The sequence below is a fragment of the Danio rerio genome, chromosome 7, assembly GCF_049306965.1.
Source record: "Danio rerio strain Tuebingen ecotype United States chromosome 7, GRCz12tu, whole genome shotgun sequence".
NCBI classification, from domain to species: Eukaryota; Metazoa; Chordata; class Actinopteri; order Cypriniformes; family Danionidae; genus Danio; species Danio rerio.
Window position 1 is genome coordinate 37,630,165 of NC_133182.1, and position 22,336 is coordinate 37,652,500.

The 22,336-nt window shown below is 36.4% G+C and overlaps 1 long non-coding RNA gene across 2 annotated transcripts in view; it reads right to left on the bottom strand.

The window, feature by feature from the left end:
* Positions 1–575: 575 nt before the first annotated feature.
* The window catches only part of LOC137496101 (uncharacterized), a 54,084-nt gene continuing 32,323 nt past the window's right edge, over positions 576–22,336 (bottom strand). Inside the window, exons 3-4 of one of the 2 annotated variants that reach the window (XR_012383409.1) lie at positions 17,697–17,804; positions 14,991–15,630 (exon numbers count right to left, since the gene is read on the bottom strand). This is a non-coding gene — a long non-coding RNA (uncharacterized lncRNA). Of the gene's footprint in view, positions 777–14,990; positions 15,631–17,696; positions 17,805–22,336 lie in introns of those variants that run through there. The other variant, XR_011016192.2, reaches the window with a different exon arrangement.

Genomic DNA, 22,336 nt, shown 5'->3' on the forward strand with positions numbered 1-22,336 from the left:
CCCTCTGTGATTATTAAACTCCCCACTATATTGAGCCAGCCCTGTTCGGTAAGATTACCTAAGAAACATTAATCTAATCTTTGGATCAGTAAATTTGCTTTGGGGGATTCTTAAATATGAACATGCAGTTGTAATCTCCATAACTTTCCTACAGAAAAAAAAAAAGTACAGGGAATATTCCATCCTTCTGGTTACAATTATTTCCATCTTTTCAGAGTAAGTTGTGCAACAATTAGCCCTTGGGTTTCATTTGTGTTGTATTTGAGATGTCCTCTGATTACCGATGCCTCTTTAGACCTTTTAATATGATGTAATTGCTTCCATGGAGAGTTTGGGGGCAGAAGTGAGAGAAGCGGAGGGTTTTTATCATTAAAGTATGTCATGACTTAAGAAGTGACCTTATCTAAGTGGAATACAGTCGGGCTCTGTTGGGTAAAATGTTTACATACATTAAATAAAGTAATAATCAATTATAATGAAGAAAATACAAATGAAAGAGAGATTGAATACTTTGTTGAATTTGCATGCACATGTATGGAATGAATTTGATGAAAAGAAAGTGCTGATGACCTCACCGCTTCGGCATGCCTCATCGCTCTTTGTGCAGTTTTTTTTTCCCTTCACATCCCACCGTTACCTCTCCACTTTTCCTTTCATCCCGCCACTCATCTTCCTTGGTCAGCTCTCTTTTGTCCTCACCCTCCCCTCCATTTTGTCAAGTGGTCATCAAGGGGTCAGCTGGGGTGATGTGAAGCTGTAAAATGGCCCGAACCATGCTGACCATAGAAAGAGAAGAGTTTAATCTCAGTGGTGCTGACCTCTGACTGCTGAGTCTGAGTTAATGTCAGTGCTGAGCCTCCAGCCCCGAGCTGCCAATACCACCATGATTATGACCAATCTGCCCCTCCTAATGCAATTATCTGATCAATCTCCCATTTTACTGAATAAATAACGAGGCCGAGATGGACAGAGGGATGAGAAATGAGGGCAAAAAACAAGAGAGCTCTGCTTCAGCACTGTCTAGAAGAACATTTTAAGGTTGCTCTGGGACACATATTAGGTACTCAGTTATAATGCTAACATGAAAGCTGCTAATGCTAATATACACTGTGAAAGATATCTGTTAATTAACTGCATTGTTTTTTCCATTTATTTACGATTGTGAATTGCATTATGGGATGTTGATCTTTGCTCTGTCAACTTTTGAAGTCGAAAATTTAACTCTACAGTTTAACAAATTAACTTTTAGTAGTTTCGGCACAGTGGCTCAGTGGTTAGCACTGTCACCTCACAGCAAAAATGTTGCTGGTTTGACTCCAGGCTGGGTCAGTTGGCATTTCTGTGTAAAGTTTAGATGTTCTCCCTGTGTTGGCGTGGGTTTCCACAAGATACTTCAGTTACCCCCACAGTCTAAAGACATTCGGCATAGGTGAATTGAATAAACTAAACTGGCCCTAGTGTACGAGTGTGTGTCATACTGTACCTGTCAACCCACCCATTCTTCCTGGGATTCACCGGTATTTTATAGTTGTATCCGGCTATCATCTCGTAAAGGCATTTTCCCGTATTTCTATAGTATTTTTAACCTTTCTATGAAGTGTGGCAATAAACACTTAAAAAGCTAATACTCTCTTAAATGTGAATCTGTTCTGTGCTTTCATTTTATTTAGGCATGAAAACACTTTGAAATAAATATAAAAATGATGAGATTCTCTTCCTTTCCATTACAAACACTGTTGCCCCTCCTAGGCAATCCTCAAAACAGTCAGTAGTGGAGAATGACTGTCAGAAGCACTCCATAATGATACATAGATGCTGTTTCCCAAAGAGATTCTGTACATGCGACTTGAATCGGCGCAAAAGTGGAAACTCTGGATTTTGGGTGCGTGTTTGAACAGACATATACACATAATAATAATAATAATAATAATAATATCTAAACATGAAGATCTTGGTGAGTTTCCTTTTAAACACAACAGATTTTGTCTTAAATGAGCATACTTAGGAAAGCAATCAAACGCTTTCATTATTGATGTGTGCATTTTTGATATGTACGGTGTATGTGTGTAAATGTGAGAGTGTATGGGTGTTTCCCAGTAATGCGTTGCAGCTGGAAGGGCATCCGCTGTGTAAAACATATGCCAGAATAGTTGGTCCAGCTGGTCCAGTTGATAGCTCCAACTTGCCTCAACATACCTGCACGGATGTTTCTATAAAGCCTAGTAAAAGCTTGATTAGCAAGTCTAGGTGTGTCTGATTGGGGTTGGAACTAAAATTTGCAAGACACCGGCCCTCCAGGACCGAGTTTGGGCACCCCTGGACTAACCCGAGGGATTAAGAATGAATGAATGAATGAATGAATGAATGAATGAATGAATGAATGAAGAAATAACATATAGAGAAATAAATCTGTATAATAACAGAAAATGTACTGGCTGCTTATTACAATGTTTTTGTACTGCAATATAAAACACCAACACAGACAATAAAGCACTTTAAACTATAAAAAATGTGATCAAAGTGACTTTTTAAGATTATAAAGTGAGTTTTTAAGATTAAAAGTTGTCTCGTAATAAAATTAAAAAGCAGAATCACAAATTTAAAAACAGAATCACGAATCACGAAGTACTTAAAACTACTAATTTACGGATTTTTTTTTACAGTGTATTTTAGGCTAGAAAGGGGACCCAAACACCCACATTAACTAATACCAGGGTTTGATGGGAACTGCTTCTGGATATTTTCATTCTGTCTGTTTGGACCTTGAAAAGAAAAGGCAAATTAGGAGATAAAGATAAAGATGAGATATTGCTTTTCAAAGAGGAGAGAGAATGAAAAAGAGACATTTTCCGAGCGTGGTTGGTGTAATTCAGCTTTTGATGCTAATCGGGTGATTATCGTTGAGGGCCAGGGTTCAGTATCTCACACTGGGCTTCACCTTACTAAGCTGAACCATATAAATCTCTCTCACATGTAAGTTACACTGGGCAGAGAACATGACGAATATAGCAGAGGGAGAGGGAGAACAGCGTTTTTGAGTGAAGTAACCAGACTGCGCTCTTCGCTGAGAATCCGAGAGCACATGATGACTGAGCTTTACACGATATTCAGCCAAGCTCAACCGACAAGGAAATGACACAACGGTCCCTCGTCATTTATTTACCTGTGGCTTTTTGTAGCTTGCTTCACTGTGTGCACCTGACACCCGACTCCCCTCTCCTTTTCTTTCTGTTCTTCTCGGTTCCTCTGGGCTTAGCTTACCTCTTTCTCTCTTTCTCTCATCATCTAACTTTAATCAAGTAAATGGATGCATTTAAATGCTACTAATTTCAGCTCGGGTAATTGCAATCCATTAATTAAATTTGATCAAAAAAAGGCATTGTAAGTGATTGGAAATGTCTAAAGTCACACAGAGCGATTAAATCTTTTCTGTGCCTCAAAGTATTGTGCCGAGGGAAGATATTGCCCTGTAGTTTTACAAACCTTCTGTGCAGGCAGAAACACAGGCATTGTTTGGGCTATCATGCACAGAGGCGGTAAGCTAAAACGGCTGGGTTTTTTTTTTCTCTGGAGGGTCTATAAATGGTAGTTGAGTGTGGTAGGTGGCCAGCTGTGGACAGTAACAGTGCACTCTGAGTACGATAACATCTGGAGATCAGGTTAGTATAGAGGGACTGTTAGAGAGAGAGAGAGTCAACACGACCAGAGAGAGATGCCAGGATGAGGTAGTGCTTTAGAGCAGCAACAGGTGGCCGCTGGCACTCTGTGTGCATGTGTGTGTGTGTGAGAGAGAGAAAGAGAGAGAGAGAGAGACTCTCTTTTCATCTGTTGTCCTTCCACAGATTATGGGAACCCCTAGTTTAGATCACCAAATTATCCGTTAATATGATTTGGATGCAGATTTTTGTAACATAAGCTAGTTATGCTAGTTTTGTTGGTCTGAGCTGGTCTTGATTGTGATTGGCTGATGAACATTAATAGTGTAGAGGGCGATCTGCCAGAATGCTAACATTAGCAAAATAGCTTTGAAATTGTACGTCCCTCCCCTGCCATCCAAAGCCACGTCTCTTTAAGTTATGAACACACTGAAAAGTTGATGATCTGATGACAAAATATAACATTAGATCATGTCATTCCCCAGTTTTGAAAACTCTATGGAGACACGCATTTTGTCCAAGCAACCAAACGAATGCTTAGGTGTATTTAACTGATTATATTATCGATGCTGTAAATGATACTCTATGAACTTAAAAATATCATGTCATTCTTTCGCCGGACATTCAGTGGCTGAAAAATACTTCCATGCATATACACCCAATCATAAAAAAGAACATAATCTTCATCAGCTGTGCCTGGATAAAATAGTTTTAAAACATACCTGTCGAAAGGTAATACTTTAGTCATGGTGTCATCTCTTCTGATCGTGGTTTTGAACTACACAACATTATTTCCCTCCAGCATACAAACTTAATTCCGATATTCAGGGCTTAGAAAATAATAATATTATTTTGATTTAGCAGTTTTGGCAGAAGCCCATTCAAAAACAATCGTTCTTTTCAACTAAACAAAGCCACGTTGGTCTTTCAGAAAGAAGTCTTTCAGGTTGATGCAGAGTTAGCCTGATGTCTCTCCCTGTCCACTGTTGATGGCAATGCTTAACGTGTACGTGCAAATGACATATCTATCTGCGTGAACAGGCTGCGCGGAAATACAAATTAAAATTTGTTGGCAGTTTGAGTTACCTGTCATAATTGAGTTATTTGTCAGCCTGGCGATTTTTAATTGGACAAACATTTATGCCTTACTCAGACTATAAAAATACACATAAATACATTTAGATCATTTACTTGAATCACTACTATCAGAATGTGAATAGACTTTTAACCAGCACAACAAAAACTGTTTCACCTATACTGAACCTTTAAGGTGTGTAATTGTTTTTAGCAAAATGCAAAGCTAATGCAGATCCAGACATGTCTTGATAACTATACAGTACATTTCCATATCAAATAATTCACGTTATTTCACAGCCTACAACGCTCAACAATCAAATCAAAACTAAAGGCTTCAATTGTAACAAGAAACTACTAGTTTTGAGGACAAAACCTGAAAAACTTCTTAACCACGGTATAAACGGAATAATATTTACAGCTATATATACAGTATATCATACATATTCATGATTAGGCTTGGATGGTTGACTATGTGATATGAGATGTGTATAAGTTAACATGGATAATAAATAAAACTCACATTTTCTGAGAAGCAGTAACTAGTTTTTTTTGTCAATAACTTAATCAAGCTTATCTTCTGGATATAGCATGTCTTCATATTTGGAGGAACAATTAAAATTTTCAATTATTTATTTTCCTTTATTCATCAGGGGTCGCCACAGCAGAACGAACCACCAACTTATTCAATTCACCTAAAGCACATGTATTTGGACTGTGGGGGAAACCAGAGCACCCGGAGGAAACCCATGCCAACACAGGGAGAACATGCAAACTCCACACAAAAAAACCCAACTGGCCCAGCCGAGAACCAGCGACTTTTTCGCTGTGAGGTGACAGTGCTAACTACTGAGCCACTGTGTCACCCTTATTAAAATTTTAGGTTTACTAAAGGCAAACATTGCGAAAACACTCTCTCTGGACATCACTTTTGACCAGCACTCTTCATATTAATAGTAATTTCTTGTCATGTTTGACATAAGACGCGTGATTGATTGTAGTCATGCTGAACAAAGAGTTTTATCTCATGGCTTCTAAGCATGGACTGTTTGAACTGGCGTGGAAACAGCTCTTTCCATTGATAGTGTTGAAGTCTGGTTGCTCCGTGAGTCTCACTGTTTCCATCCTCTTTATCAGAGCAATGACAGAACACAGGACTGACATTCAGACTTTCTCAGGACCTCACACCGACACACCCACAAACACACACAGGACTGCATACAAAGACACATATGCAGACACTGACGTGAACACACACACAGACTCACAGATAACAGGCTCGTAAATTGCTGCTGCTCTCCAAGAGTGCTGAGCTTAAAGCCTTATACTGTTGAAGCGTGTGTGTGTGTGTGTGTGTGTGTGGGAGAGGAAGCGACGGCTGAAAGCTCAAGCGGAGCTGACGGTTGTTTGAAATGCATTTTGATTTCATTGTTATGGCTGATTAAAACAAGTAAAACAAGAGATGCGTGACTTGACTTTGCATCAGTGAGAAGGAAATAGTAGCAGAGGACCTTGATATTTTAAATAGAGGGACAAACTTTAGAGGATGAATTTATTAAAGAGATTGCAAGTAGGCCACAAATGCAAACGGAGAGGCTTGTCGGCATGACAAAAAACATTTCGCTTGGAGGAACAACCGGTGGCTGCAACCAAGCAGCGGGGATGAGAGGAGAATGTAAAATGAAAGCAGCTGTACGCCGAGACGGAAACTTTGAGAAAGGAGAGGGCAGGAGGGGGCGTTGAATTTTCATGAATGAAGAGACAGAGAGAAGGGCAGGGAGAAATGAAGGTGTGTATAAATAAATGCACTTTCAATCTAAAGATTTAGAGTAAGCCCAAGATTGCATTCATTTGAACAAATTTTTAAGAAAATTTTAAGTTTACTACAGGCAAATATTGTGAAAACACTCTCTTTGGACATCACTTTTGCCCACTAGACGTGCACAAGATTGCTTTCATTTGATCAAATTTAAAAGAAAACTAATTCATTTCCTTCGACATAGTCCCTTTATTCATCAGGGGTTGCCACAGTAGAATGAACTGCCAACTTATCCAGCATATGTTTTACGCAGAGGATGCCCTTCCAGCTGCAACCCAGTACTGGGAAACACCCATACACATTCATTCACTACGGACAATTTAGCTTATTCAATTCACCCACAGCGCATGTCTTTGGACTGTGGGGGAAACCGGAGCACCCAGAGGAAACCCACACAAACACAGGGAGAATATGAAATCTCCACACAGAATTGCCACCTGGCCAAGCCGGGACTCAAACTAGTGACCTTCTTGCTGCGAGGCGACAGTACTAACCACTGAGCCACTATGTCACCCTACAAGATAATGAATTCTTGAAATATTACCATCCATTAGGATGGTGGTAAACATAAATCCTGATTGTAATTTACTGAGTATATAGTTTTCAAGCCACTTTTCTACAGATGTTTCACAGAAGTTTCTATAAATTCTTTACATTCTTTGATACTGGCAACATTTGGAAATCTTAACACACACTGTAAGGTGATGCTTGTTAATTAAATAGGAAGTTGTGTACTCGTCCTCTTTACACACACTCTCTCTCTCACTTCATCATTTGCAAGTTAGAGGAGGCTGGAGCATATGTCAAGGTGAAGTGAGTATCAGGTGCTTGTCTGCGTCCTACTGTCACCTCTGTACACACACACACGCACGCACGCACGCACGCACGCACGCACGCACGCACGCACGCACGCACGCACGCACGCACGCACGCACGCACACACACACACACACACACACACACACACACACACGTGTACTATAAAAGTTAGCATTTTACACATATAAAGTTTATATGCTGTCCCAATCATTTTTATTCATATCTAATACTAATAATTTACTATATGCCTGAAATATTTGTTCCCTCTTTTATTAGTGAAGAGGTCTAAACAATCAATTCCCTAGTAGTGTATTTGCTTGTTAAGTTGATGTATGGAATACTTTTTTGGGCCCAAGCCGTTACTCAGTTGACAATTTTTTTGGTCATATCTCACATTAATGTAATCACAGACACCAATATTTTAACAATTAAAAAAAAAAATCTTTTTTTCACAATCTGGCCATCTGATATTTATATGATATCTGATATATATATGTGTGTGCGTGTGTGTGTGTGTGTGTGTGTGTATATATATATATATATATATATATATATATATATATATATATATATATATATATATATATATATATAAATATATAAATATATATATATATATATCTATATCGCAATACATATAATAAATATAATATAATAACATATAATAACATATGAGTCTCCCCATACAGCTTGATAGAGCGATTAGACCCGGAACCCCCTTTGCATGACGTCACACTCAACAAGCGGATGCATTCAATAGGTTGCATACAATAACCAAAAATTTTATTTGAATGTAATTAAATTATATTAAATTAACATATTTAAAACCTGTGCCAACTAATATAAGATGTAAAAACAACAAATGGTTCAGAGCCAACTCTGAGGGCAAATATAATAATCAACAATTGTGTTACATAAATGCAACAGTGTAAGTTTCCGTCTTTGCAAGAAACTTACAATAAGATTAAATTTCTTGGAATAATTTTTAGTGGGTGCGAGATTTTTTCAGATTGAAAAAGTGAGAAAAAAGATAGGAAAAAAAATTCTCCACCAAGAGAGAGTAGCAAGGAGCAGGTGATTTTAAGTAAAATAGCCAGGAGCATTAGACTGCAAAATCTGCCTTTTAATAAAGAAGAGGATTTATTATATAAATAAAATATACAAAAGTCTGTGTAATTCTTTTCTAAAATCATTTAATTTCATGAAAATATATTTATAAATGCTCTATTTTTGACAAAAAATATGTTAAAAGATCTTTACTGTTAACAATTTGCTGTAGAATCTACAATAACAGGAGCAGTTTTCCAGTAACTTACTGTAAATCACTTACAGTTAAAATGCTGTAGTTACATTTAAAACACCATTTTATTTATATACAGTATTGTACATATTGACTAAAATATACAGTAATTTTAAAATAGAGTAACATACTGTATAACTGTCCTACAGTAAAATACAGTTCATTTTACATTTCAGTTTTCCAGTAACTTACTGTGAATCAATTACTGCAAAAAATACTGTATTTACATTTGCAGCACCATTTACCTTGCTCTTTACATACTTACAGTTTTGTAATTCTTTACTGTAAAATATAGAGTAATTTTCACAATGCAACTGTAAAATATAGCAACATACTGTAAACCTGTCTTACAGTAAAATACAGTTTGTATTACAGGTTAAATACTGTGTCATTTACAAACATTGTAACAGTGTTTCTGCAACTGACAGCCAGCTTTTGAAGGCTAAACTCCACTTCTAGAAATAAACAGTTATAAGCCTAAAGCGTAAACAAAACATTCTGATCCTTTGCAAAAAAAAGTGCAATTTTATTTATTTGATCTTGTTCTTCATGTCTTGCTGTAAATCTAAAGTTTACTGGTCTTTGGCTTCTGTTAAGTTTGGCAGTGGGTCATGATTCCTGCATCATGGTTTGATGCCTCTGGCTGTCCTCCTCACACTGCAACAGACTCTCTCCTCTCTCGCTGCTGTATCCAGGACACGTACAAGTGATGTAATATCAGTTGCACAGTAACGGACACGGCTAGAACAGCGGATGGCCGATCTAGTGACTCTTAATTATGCAGTCTTCTTTTTTGGAACGAGCTGTGGAATGGACCATTAAGCAGGACACAACACACAGGCTGTGGGTCAGAACAGGAGTTGCAGAGGAGACGTGACCTCTGTGTGTTCAGAAGAGATAAAATAACAGCCATGCTTGGATAAAGTACACCTGTTTGATTTTAAATTGGCCAATCACCTGACCAATGTATCAGTATAAGCAGTTTTGGGATCGGTGACATGCTACTCATTATTTTGTCGATTTCTACTTTTCTCAATTAAAATTAAGAAATTAAGATGTTTTTTAAGTTCCTGAAATTTAAAGCCTCGGATATAAAAAAAAAAAAAAAAAAAAAAAAAAATATATATATATATATATATGTATATGTATATATTAGATTCAACTAATAAAATTAAGCAGTAATATGTATATATATACATACATATATATACATATATATATATATATATATATATATATATATATATATACATATATATACATATATATATATATACATATATATATATATATACATATTACTGCTTAATTTTATTAGTTGAATCTAATTTTCTAGTCATCTCAACTTACACCAGTCAAACTGACTACAAAATATTAAGTTAAACTTACATTGTATATGCATAAAAGTATATTTTTTCAGCAGCAGTGATCAGCCAGTGTTTTGGCTAGATGCTTAACAACATTGCACATCTCATATTTACATTCTACAGTCACTGAACCACGACATGTTATATTTAAACAGCAGTTTCAGCATTAGAGGGGATAAATGTCAAATGGTTGAGTGTTTTAGTCTATAGTGCAAAAATTCAAGTATGTATAAAAGGAACTTTTATGTAAACAAGCTGCAAATCAGTATTCGTCGATCAGTGATGCTGATGTTGCAAAAATGCTAATTAGTATGATAGATAATGGTTAAGTAATTTACAGCATGAAATGTCAAATTTTAATTATTCCAGATTAAAAATACACCATTTACACACTTCTCAGGTTCTCTGAATTCACAATTTATAGTTTTATATTAGAGTAAATGTATTTTTGGTTTTATTCTGAAAGCTAATGATGTCATTTCTTTTCAGAAAAAAAAAGTTGCCACGTTTATATTTTTAATTTTAGATTCAACACAAAACTACAGTGGCCGAGAATTGTGCTGCAATTTAAGAATGCAATTACAAAAAATACCAGCAAATTAAGAAAAGATCTTCATCCGTTTGACAGCACACATGCTGCAAATCCTCACAATGCATACACATAAAAAATGCACTGCATTTTCACAGAACGCAAACAATTTATGAAAGCATGCTGCATTTTCTTACAACACTTTCATAAAAAGGAACACAACAAAAATGTTTCAAGGGGATCCTAAAACATGACAGATGCCACTATGCCTTGTTCAGTGAAGTTGTAGGTGTTTGAGTAAGTTGTGTTTGTGTACTTACAGTACTCTACATTGTCAAATAATTATTGCTGCTTAAAGTTTTTTAGTTGAATCAAATTTTCTGGTCATCTCAGCGGAACAGAGATGTATAGTAACGAAGTAGAACTACTTCACTACTGTACGTAAGTACTAAAAGGCTGTATTTGTACTCTACTGGAGTATTGTTTTTTCTCCAACTTCCACTTTTACTTCAGTACATATTTTTGATGAGTTTAATACTTTTACTCTGATTGATTTTTTATGTGCTGCATCGTTACTCGGTGTCAAAACTGTTGATATCGATTCAGAAATAAATCCTAACTGGTTATTTCGTACTGACTTAATTTATCTCCTATGCGCGATGTCAAAGTAAAATACTATGGTGAAGGAGGCGAGGGCGTACTTAATGCTCCTACTACTTAAAAGGTAGATAATTGTGCACAATTCTACTGCTTGTGAGTTTGCTGGACATTGACAATTAAGGCGGCACAGCACACGAGCCACTATTTCACTACTACGGAGAAATGGTGTAAAACTCCATCTTTCACCCTCTCTCTTTCACTTTGGACATTTGACCTGCTAGCATGTTTATGAGGTAACTTTTCCTCTCCTCTTGGCTGTTAAAGCAATACTTGTGGATCCAGACATGAGCGTGTCTGTGGTGCAAGTTTTCTCCACTGTGTCTATTTTGGATTACCTGCTGTGATAACAGCGCATTATACGCATATAGACTGTAACCACGGCTGTTCTTCCTGCATCACTCATTGGTGAACAACTCCTTCATTTCTAAAGCCAATTGCAGCCCTTTCTGTTGAGCGGGTCTGTCAGATCTGTGATTCAAGTGCAAGAGAAAAATGTTATCCTAGTTTATATAAATCGTAAGCCATGTTTCTTTTCGTTCTGCTTAATCACATGCCCCCAAAAAAAGATATTTAAAATAAACAAAACAATATGATGCTTTTTCTTAATAACTACGTCACACAATACTTGTACTTTTACTTTCAGTATTACAGTAGTAAATTTTGAAATAAACTACTTGCAATACCCAAGTAAAAAAATGTTGAATGCTTTAGTACTTCCACTTAAGTATGGTGATTAAAGAGCACTTAAACTTCTACTCAAATCACTTTTTGATAGAGCACTTACTAAAGTCTGGTTCTCTAGTACTTTATACATCTTTGCAGCCAAATCTCAGACCAATCAAACTGACTGAAATATTAAGTTTGCATTTTATGTACTGGGTTTACTTCAAATCTGGTGATGTGTTATGCAATAGTGTTCAAATGTTTGCTAGATACTAAGCAGCAGTGCGCATCTCATACTTACATGGTTTTGAAAGGCACTGAAGCCTACTTATATAAAAACAGCAACAGCATTAAAGGGGATAAATGTCAAAGGGTGGAGTGAGTTTCATTCTATTGTCCAAAAATTCAGGGATGTAAATTGTAAGGATGTGCAAAAATGTTTATTTAAAGAACTAGCAAATCTGTCCAATTAGTAATGGCGACATTTCAAAAATGCAAATTAGGATGACATCCTATGGTGAATTTACAGCGCAAAATGTGAACCTCTGAATAGTCTGAAATGACAAAACATCTTTTACACACACTTCTCAGATTCTTTGCATTTATAATTAATGGTTTTGTGTTTGAGTAAAATATATATATTGTTTGTATTATTTAAGTAAATGGTGATTTTTTGAGGGTGAAAAAAAGAAGAAAAAAAGCTTTTTTGCATAAAACAAAAAAGTTGCCATGTTTATATTCAATGTTAGACAACACAAAACTTTATTTTTTTCATAAGAAAAAATAACATTATTTGGCGTATTAACCATGATTTTAACAACACAGGCTCATTCTGAAAACATACCCCTATATACATTTTTGGAGATCATAAATTATGTAACCAGAGCTAGGTATGGCTGCATTTCATATTTAAAATGAATGCTACTCCGTTAGTTAATTACGATATTCCTTTTCGAGCTTATCTCTGTATGTAGCTTTTGCTCTGTAACCAATTTGTCCAGTAGCTCGACATGTCGGCGGACTTTAGAGTTGACCAGTATAATGGGGTTCAAGTCTGGTGAAGAACGGTTCCAGAAAGCAGGTGAGACAAAAAAAAAGGTAAAAAATTAAATAAGTATATTACAGCATGAGAATATACTAAAATCTGAAAATGTGGTAAAAATCAGACAAGGGCTTTTCTTATTCTGAATTGCTTTTCAAAATACTGCAGTTGGGTTTAGGGAAAGGGGTGGGCTGGTCAATATGTGCTTTTTAAAACACTATTGGTTGATTTTAGGTAAGGGAGATGGGTGGGGGGATCGTTCGGTTGGTCAGTCAGTAAGTCAGTCAGTCGACAGCAGCCTCTGGGGTACTTATGTGAGAACAGCAGGTGCAAATGGCACTTGCAATAGAAATTTGAGATCTGAAAAAAGCCCCTTTCACACAGTGATACCGGTAAATATCCGGAAAATTTCCAGAACGACTTTACCGGTAGATTAAAAAAAGTGCTGTTCACACAGGCGAGGACGTTGCAGAATTTTCCGGAAAAGAGCATTCATACATCCATCCCAAAATGCCGGTAAATTCTGACATTATAAACCAGAAATGACCTCTAAACCGCTGCGCTTGTGTTTGTAAACATTTGACTACATTACAAACTCTTTAGATGGATCAGTATTGAGTACAACTCCAATGAAAACATAGAGAAACACTTTCGCATGTCGAGATGTACTTGATATGTGTGTGTGCTGGCGCTATGGGCGCTCACGGGCACACACAAAGCTTGAAGGCTTTTACACAGTTAGCATTAAGAAGGAACATAGAAACATTATCTGACTAACATCTAGCAGCTAAAGGTGTCTGGAAAAATATTCAAAGGCTTTTATTCTCATAAACCACGCAGACTTGAATGCGTCTCACTGTTCTGATTGGCTAAAGTAGACGTCTCACGTCAGCACGTTCTAAACGTGTACGCGCTCTTTCCGGCAATCTTCCTTCTGCATTCACACAGCGCAGCATTCCGGCAAATTACCGGTAATGTTACAACTTCTCTTTCCGGAAAATAGCCGGAACGAATTTTCAAAAAGGGCCTGTTCACACATACAACCTTTCCGGAAAATTGCCGGTATTTTTCCGGAATGGTCTGTATGTGTGAAAGGGTCTAAAGACACAGTGGCCTCTGGTGGATTCGCGTAAACAAAATATGCAAAAAAAAAAAAACAAAGCTACTGGGAAGTATTTTGCTCTTTCCAGAAGTGTATATACAGTATATATACACATATATACAAACTGTAATCAGAATGAGCCTGCGTTGATTTTGGAAAAAAAAAAAATCTGATCTAGACCTACTGTCATTTTCAAAAAAAAAATGAAATGCACCTAAATGACATTCTATTTATTTGAAATTCAGAGGAAAGTATATCAGAAACTAATAATTTTTAAACAATCTCTTAATTTTTCCCCCATAACTTATATGGAGAAAAAAAAGAAATGTAACACAGGACTCCTGTTTGCTCTTATGTCTACTGTATATCTCAAGCTCAATAAGAAATATATATTAGAAGTAAAATATAATTCAGATTTTTCAGTGTTGTGCAAAATCTAAATTTAAAACTGAGATGTTTTAATATTGAGAAGAACATTTTAATTGTTTTATATATTATCTATATATCGCTTATTGAATCTGTCCTTATTTTTAACATTGCAACCTGGTTTAACTCCATCATTGTTAAAAGCAAATATAAACTTTTAAGGTTGGTAAACATGGCAAGTAAAAAAAATGGTGAGAGACAAACACCTCTCACTGGTTTATTTATAGCAGCAACAAAAAGAAAAACCTCCACTATTGTGGAAGACTCTTCCCATCCTTCACATAGTTGCTTTTATTTACTTCCAACTGGTAGACAGTATAAAGTCCCTTTATCAAAAAAGGCTAAGTAGAAGAGAGACATTTATTTTGCCATTGGTTTTTTAAATAGATTTTTTTTTATAGTTTAAGTGTATTTATGTTTTGTTGTTGTGTATGATCATAGAATGTAAAAGATATGGACGTCACTCAGGTTTCTGAAGATCGTAAAAGAAGCTACAAGTAGGCATGTTCACAAGAACATTATAAATGATCTTACATAAAACAAATACATTTATAGAGATGGTATACAAGTATATAATTTCTCTCACCTGGGAAATGTTAACTCATGGTGCATTAACTAATGTTAACAAGCACGGACATGGATGTTTAACAATGCATTAGTAAATGTTCAATTATGACTAATAAATGCTGTACATGTGTTTTTCATGATTAGTTCATGTTAGTAAATGCATTAACTAATGAACCTTATTATAAAGTGTTACCAACAAAACAAAAATACGATGAATATGCTGAGTTCAGCGGCTAATCAGTTGGAATCACCTGAGGTGAGGAGACGGCGACCAGCAAGACCTAGCTGTCACTCAAGTGGCCACGCCCTTAATTATGCAGACTTAATAAAATTTCTATAAACAAAATGGATCAGTTATAAAAAAAAGAAGTGTAATATTAGCTATATACACTAAAATCGTTCTTTGTACCAAGCTGTAAACAAATTTTTTTCTGCTGTAAAATTGACAATTTTAACATTGGGCTCAATAGAAATATGCTCTATTATGGAGCCAGGACTAGCAGAAGATGAATTGCAGTTTCAGTTACTTCCGTATTTGCTTCACGAGGGAGAGCAGGAGGTTGTTGCTTGTGTATGAGCCTTTGTCTCAAGACAATTTTCAAACACCTGTGGGATAGACAATAAAGTTTAATGAACAGAATTGAAGATTTAACTATAAATATTCATATTATTCATAAATACTTTTAACTTAAAAAATAATAATAATAATGTTTTCACAATTTAAAATATGAACAAACTCTATTTAAAATCATATGTGACCAAAATGTTAGAATAGAGAAAATTTATTTTTAATTAAATAGTTAATTTTTTAACTTGGTCCATAATTGTGGATGCTGTTTTATATCACAGATTCCTTTAACCGCATGTTTCCACCTTATTGCACATTTTATTCTGATGAATCTCTTCCTTAAATACCAAGATGTAGAGCAGTCACGGCATGTGGCAGAGAATCAGGCTCTCCGTCATGCTTAACACAGTACACTACACTGCTGTAACTCACATAATCCAGCATGAGAAATCACACACGCTGTGTGCAAGATCACAGTATGTGTGTGTGTGTGTGTGATCCACTGTGTGTGACAGGGGGCCATCAATGAGTATGACGGGCAGTGTAAGATATGAGCTGTGACAAGCGTGGCCGTCACGGGTTATGACTGCTGGAGGGGGCAAGACAGTGTTTAAGGAAGAAAGAGAGTGTGAGTGTTTAGAGAGCATCCGGCACACGTGCTGGACTTGTGCTACATTATCCGGCTGATTGAGTTATGACAGCTGTGTTTCGCACTGGGAATCTCTCTCTCTCCCTCTCTCTCTCACACACACACACACACACACACACACACACACACACAGAGCTGCTGATGATGATGAAGAGATCACTTTAAACAACAATCTCCATAATATTTCATGCTCAGTAAGCACCCGGAGGCTGCCGGCTCACTTCTCTCCATCAATTGATTTGATTCACTGCCGGGTTCCTGTGCATATATACACACACCTATGCCTAGCACTCAGCCCTGAAGATAAATGGCAGGTTAGATGAAAATAATATGTATGTCTATAGGAAATGGGAGTGTGCGTTTGTCTGAGAAAGTGGGTGGTGGGAGGTTATTTTATATCAGAGTAGAACATCACAGGAAGCATTGAGATGAATTATAACTGTCACATCCGTACGCACCACAGCCCACCCTTTTATTCTTTAATTCATCAAAGTGTGAGAGTTATTGTGTCAGGACAGAGAATTATGGAGCTGTGGGTTTTGCTTAAAAGGGAATTCAGATGAATTAGCAGGATTATGTGTGATGTGTGCTGCTGATGATGACTTACTGTTTTACTGTAACTGAAATTGTATTGAAGAAGGCTTGTATTGGAGAAAACATATTCTAAACGCTTCAGTTTTATTTTGTCTTGTTCAGAAAAAAAACTGGTATGGAATAGAAGAGAATAAGTGCCGGAATCAGTGTATATTGTTTAAAGATACTCATTCATTCATTTTCACTTTCCTTCGGAATGAACCGCCAACTGTTCCAACTATTCCTAAGTAAATAAATAAACAAAATAATAACAGTAGATGTGTGTCTAGACTTGGAGTAGGTTTGTGTCTTGGGTAAGTTCAAACTCAATTGACCATATTTGGAAAGGCTGTGAATATTAATGAGCTTTGCTTTGATGATCCACAGCTATTGTCAGTGCCTGCTCTATCTTCTCTCACACACAAATACACACATACACACACACACATTACTCTCAAATAAACACATGCTAAATAATCATACTCATAAATATGTTCCTTGTTAAATATTAAAAAGTGATTTATCTTCATAAAATCCTTAGTAAAGTGAAGAGGTTTATGTTAGCTAGAAGGAGTAAGTGGGATTTATTTAAGCCATCAGAAAAAACAACTTCTGCATAGTCTCTATTTCAGAGGTCACCACTGCAGAATGAACCACTAACTATATGTTTTACGCGGCGGATACCCTTGCAGCCGCAACCCAGTACTGAGAAACACCCATACAAAGTTATTCACACACACACACACACACACACACACACACACACACACACACACACACACACACACACACACACACACACACACACACACACACACACACACACACACACACACACACACACACTCATACACTATGGCCAATTTAGTTTTTTCAGTTTACCTATAGCATAAGTCCTTGGACTGTGGGGGAATCCAGAGCACCCGAAGGAAACCCACGCAAACACTGGGAGAACATGCAAACTCCACACCGAATTGTCAACTGACTCAGCTGGTTTAAAGATATACAAAATAAATAAATAAAAACAATTATGGCATATAAAACAACAACAATCAAAACAATAGGCAAGTAATACAGCTCTAAAAGTGGTTAAATAAATAAACAAAATAATAAGCAGATGAAAAATTAGCATCCTTTAATGAAGCCTAACAACAAAGAACAAGGAAAAATGAGCCTTATTAATTGTCATTTTAAAGGTTCAATAGAATATACTGTTTCAGTAAGTAAAATTCTTAAAAAAGTAAAAAGTCTTAAATCAAATGTACATAGTAGATGTGTGGCTTTTGTAAGTTTCAACTCAATAGACCATATTTGGAAAGGCTGTGAATTTTAATGAACTATGCTCTGTAGATCCACAGCTCTTGTGTATGCCTACTCTCTCTCCCAATGTACAATGCACCCAACCCCCCCCCCCCCCCCCCCCCCCAAAAAAAAAAGCTCTGTTTGTACGATTTGATTATATCATCATATCTGAAAATTTTATACATAATATTATTTTTTAAATTAAAGTTCAAAATGGCTTAAAAATGTTTATTAAATTTATTTATATTATAATGTATACACCAACATTGTTATAGCTTTAGTTTGTTTTATGTTGGTTTATTAATTAATTTTTTTTATTATATCCAATATTTGTAATTCTTTAAATGATTTTAATATGGCTTAAGCTTTTTTATTTAAACCTATGACATTGTGTTGAGCCTACAAAAGTGGATACATAATTTGTAAAGTTTTATGTCTTTCTGTTGAATACAAATTATGTATTCATTATCTCCAAAATAAAGAAAGAGAGAAACCCAGCTGATCGTGGCAGCGACAGAGCTGTAAATCGAGCGCTCTTTCAACTTTTCACTTTTCACAACAACATATCAACTTTCCCCTTACACTAACCCCAACCTAACAGTCTACTTATAATCTAATACGAATTAGTTGGCATGTAGATGCAATGTAAATTAAATTCAACAAATGGACCATCAAAAGAAAGTGTGACCCAGTTCATTCCACAGCAGAATGAACTGCCAACTTATCCTGCATATGTTTAACGCAATGGATGCCCTTCCAACTGCAACCCATCACTAGAAAACACCCATACACACTCATTCACACACATACACAACAACCATTTTAGCTTACTCAATTCACCTATAGCGCATGTCTTTGGACTTGTGGGGGAAACCAGAGCACCCAGAGGAAATTCACACAAACATGGGGAGAACCTGCAAACTCCACACAGAAATGTCAACTGACCCAGCCGAGGCTTGAATCAGTGACTTTCAGTGATCGTGCAACCCACTACGCCACCGTGTCGCCCTGATTCACTTTATATTACGAACTATTAGGTAACTGCGATATACTTACTTACACACTTTAGTTGCTATAGAGGTGTAATATGGGTCCGTTAGGTACAGATAATACCTATATATATAATAATAATACATATATAATACCTATATATATAATAATAATAATAATAATAATATATATATATATATATATATATATATATATATATATATATATATATATATATATATATATATATATATATATATATATATATTACAGATGTGATTACAGATGTGTTTACAATGCAATGTAATATATGTATTTACAAAAATGCATGCATTGTATCAAATTATTAATGTAAATGTTGGCACAGTTGAGGACACTTATTTACAGCAGTTGCCTCACAGACAGGTTAAAAACAAGCATGAGAAAAAGGCCAGCTTCAGTATTCAGAGAAGAGGATGAAAAAAAAACTCAGGGTGAAGGACTGCAGTGGATGTGTGAAGGCATGGCTCGCATACTGTGTGTGTGTGTGTCTCGTATTTGTGCAAATGTATATCTAAGCGCATACATTTACCTTCACGTGTGTGTGTGTGTGTGTGTGTGTGTGTGTGTGTGTGTGTGTGTGTGTGTGTGTGTGTGTGTGTGTACAGAAGTGGAAGTGTTTGTAGACTCTAGGGATATTTTGGTTGTTGAACAGTGTACTAATGAGTCCACTGGAGACTTCCTCTACAGGAAAAGGGAGAGAGAGACAGAGAGGGAATGAGTGAGAGAGAGAGACAGTGAAGAAAAGAGTGAGAGAGATGAGGACTATGGTAGGATTAAGTATCTCTTAAGAAGATCTACTTTCAGACTCTCAGTTATCAAACCACTAGTGTGTATTAATTAAGCCTAATGTAGGAATGGGTTATTGGAACTCTCTCTCTCCCTCTCCTGCTCACTCATTATGCGTTTTCACAGACTTCATAACAACATACTGCCATATAACACTCACGTCTGCACACAAATACAGACATGTTTCTCTTAAATGCATAATTAGTTGTACAGCCGAAACATACCATGCTGTTTTAATCATTATATTAAGTAATAGCAGATCTGTGTGGTGGCGTTCTGGTTGTTTCACGGCTCTGCTTTTATGTTCTCATAGATGTTTACTGGTGTGAGACTGGGATCATTTTAAGCTCCATTTTCCCTCATCAGTACTTGCTGGGTCATCACTCCTGGTCATTTAAGTGTATGTATGTGTGTTCCTTTAGTTTGGGTGATCCTATATTTTGATGGTCCCCTTTAGAAATCGTGTTGACTATGAGGAACTTTGTTATTACATCTCAGCTAGCAGTCTTTATAATAACAGTCCGTTTAGAGTTTTTCCCAGTTGCTTTGGTACATTTCTCGAGTCATCCTTGACATTTGCAAAACATTAAGTGCTTTTCTCAAAACAACTTCATATAGCAAAACAGCACAAATTAATGCAAAAGCCAATCTCTTGCTCAAAATTCTTAGTTTATCTCTCAAAAATATACAGTAAATGTGTCAATGAATATGTCAGTGCTATCAGAAAGACAAGTTCTTGTGTCACTGTGTCTTGAGTCAAGTTAGACATGTTGTCAATATAACCAACATAGGCTTATTCTGAAAACATAGCCCTATATACGTTTCTGGAGATTGCGAATTATGTAGCCAGAGCTACATATGGCTGCATTTCATCTTTTAAAATGAATTCTATGAGGGGGTATGACACCGTTCCTTTTCACACACCTCTGTATGGACGATTTTTCTGCTGTTACTAGTTTGTCCAGTAGCTTGCCATGTACATAGGTGGACTTGAGAAGCAGAGAGTTGATGAGGTTCGAGTCCGGTAAAAAACGGTTCCAGAAAGCAGGTAAGACAAAAAAAGAATGCAAAAACTAAAATAAACAAGCAAATAACACCATGGGAATGTGGTAAAATCTAAAAACATGGTCAAAATCAGGCGAGGGCTTTTCCTTTTCTGAATTGCCTTTTAAAATTGTCAGTTGGGTTTGGGGAAGTGGGTGGAAGGGTCAATAAGTGCTTTTGAAAACACTATTGGTTGGATTTCAGTCAGCCAAACAGTCAATCAATAGTCAAAAAACAGCAGGCGAGAATGGGATTCGCAAGAGAAATTTGAGATTTGAAAAAGCATACACAGCGGCCTCTGTTGGATTCACAAAAACTGTAAAAAAAAAAAAAAACGTAGCTCCTGGGATGTATTTGGCGGTCTCCAGAATGTATATAGAGGTACATTTTCTGAATGAGGCTCGGTTTAATATAACAGTGCGATCTGGATAGATGATCTGTTGTAAAAGCTACCGTTTTTGACAACAATTATTGCAAATTGTGGGTTACATGTTAGTGTATGTGGGAGTTTGATTGCAAGAGAGCAATGTTAACTATTTAACATAGACAATTGATAGTGTAGTACACAGTACAGAGTTGTACATAATCAGTTGCATGGATCTTCCAAAACATATCCAACTTGTTTAAAGAAATGAGAAACTGCTATTTTAATCTGCACAACACAATGCATAATAGTAACTGCAATGTCTGTTGGCACACTACTCTCCCCAAACAGCCATGTCAGCTTGATCAAAAACCTAATCCTGACCTAAAAATTCTGGGTCCTTTTTATTCTAGTGATTGAAGATCAAAACTTTTTGGCGCACTTTCTTTAAAACACTTCCTAGAATCATACAATTAGATCAGTGTGTGGAGAATGCAAGTATGGCTTTGTAATAAATGTAATTCCTGCACCCCGCTGGACGACCACTAAGCAAAGTAACTTCAGGATAAAAGTGTGGAGAGAGTAAGATCAGCAATCCTTGCATGCATGAAATATTGCACATTGTGCAATGCATAAAATATATTGCACTAATGTCAAATCAGATTCAGGCCTGGGTCTGATTTGAGTAAATCGGAATCCATGTGATTCTTTCCTGCTTACACGTACATGGGCCATATCCGATCTGTGCCACATGGGAAAAAAAAAAACGGAATTGAGTCACTTAAATCATGCTGTGTAAATGCAGCAAATATGACAAGTTTTGCTTGCTACACAACTGAAACCATGCTGGATATAATACAGTTTTTCCTTCAGAACTCTAGTACTATAAAGTACTATAATGTTTTCTAAGTGACGAATGACATGATCTAGCCGTTGGGTTGTCAACTGTCTTTTTAATGTGCGCTTTTGTGATTTTAGGAGGTGTGGCTTTGCA